The sequence below is a fragment of the Rhinichthys klamathensis genome, unplaced genomic scaffold (assembly GCF_029890125.1).
Source record: "Rhinichthys klamathensis goyatoka isolate OS25496 unplaced genomic scaffold, OSU_Roscu_1.1 h1tg000055l_1, whole genome shotgun sequence".
Classification (NCBI taxonomy): Eukaryota; Metazoa; Chordata; class Actinopteri; order Cypriniformes; family Leuciscidae; genus Rhinichthys; species Rhinichthys klamathensis.
Window position 1 is genome coordinate 4,623,550 of NW_026606600.1, and position 1,765 is coordinate 4,625,314.

A 1,765-nucleotide genomic window follows, 5' to 3' on the forward strand; every position below is an offset into this window, starting at 1 on the left:
TGATGTTGAATAGAATGACTGCTGCGCTTGACAGGGCGCATCACGAGCAGAGAGAGAGAGAGCCCCGGCCGCGCGCACTCACGTCTTCAAACACTTCTCGCGCATATTAATCAAAATCAATTGACACGATAGTAAAAGGTCGGAAGACCGCAGTTTCACGTGGAGCATTTGAAGATTTGTTCTCCTGAATTACCGCGGTGTGTGAATTGTGCTAAAAAAAACACGTTGCCGTCTCTAAAAAGCGTTCCGCCCATTCAGCTGACCTAAACCACATTTCAATAAACGAAAAAAACTATCCAGTGATATGTTTTCTGTATTGACGCAAATCTTGTGCGATGTCCTAAACTGCCGAGATAATCACACAAGCGTGCCGTAGACGTCCACTACTGACACGTCCGATACGCGAATGACTCATTTTAACCATTCACTTTAATGAATAGTTAAAACAACTGGCATGTCCAACACTGAACTCACGAGACCTCTGAATCGGTGTATATAAAAAAAAAATTCGGTAACACTTAATTAGATTAGTTAACATTTACTATTAATTAACTGCACTTCAGCATTGTTAATGTTAATTGTTTCAATATTTAGAGAGTCAGGCCCACTACATGTGTTGTAGCCATTAAATAGGCGCATTTAATTTCATTTTTGTTAAAATATTATAAAGTTGTTGTTTTTTTTACATCTATGCTGATTATGAAAATTGAACAGCATGAGTAAGATGCGCGATATATCGGAAGATATGATGGGTCAGACATGATTTTGACCACTACATTTACATTTAGTCATTTATTTGAGCAGACGCTTTTATCCAAAGCGACTCAACTGAGGACTAAACCAAGCGAGTCATCGTGAAAAGGCAAAAACAACGCAAGTGCTCAAAATACCAAGTGCGTACATTGCTCGGAGTAGCATAAGCCAGACAAGCCAGGATTTAAAGGAAAAGGATTTTTATTTTTTTATGTTAAGTATAAATTAAGTTTTGTTTTGTAGAAAGCCTTTTTTAAAGGTTCTCTAAGCGATCCTGGGTGACGTCACTTCTTGTTGACGTTCGAACTATTGTCAAACAAAACGGAGGCTAGCTAGACCCTCCCTCCTCCTCATCCGCACACTAGGGACTTTAAGCAACAGCCTCTGGTGGAACGGCAACGGCATTCTGTCGTTCTATTGCGCATGCGCGACATTAACTGCTACTTCGCGACGTTCTACTGTAACCGTCTACAACGGGAGAACAGCTGATTTGCCGTAGTCGATACTACGTGACAGATTAAGAAAGTTAATGTTATGTTTTAGGTTATGTGGCATTATAATCGTTTCTGTATATCATTAAATGCCAAAATCAACCCTTCTCTTACTTTTTAAAATCAGTTTATTTTTTGTATTTTGTCTGATGATTAAATTATCCCCTATGCCGTCCTCTTTACTGTTGCTTAGTGATTTTTGCGCTCTTTAGCTACGGCAGTTAACCGTTTACTTCCGGCTGCCGTTGCCGTTCTATCAGCAGCTGTTGCTTAAAGTCCCTACTAACCCCCCAAACCACACCCCCAAACCCTTCTTGTCGGTCATTGGCTGGAACAGTTTGTTATGTTTTGGGGAGCGGGTCGCTGCAGTTTGTTTTTGGTGCTGTTTGTGAAGCATGGGCTGTCTACAGAGATCGCGTTTCTTTACAGTGTGTTCAGGGGACAGGCAGCCAGCGGATAGTGAGGAGATGTTTGCTGTATGTGACAAAAAATGTTTTGGCCTAAAAAACACATGACATCGC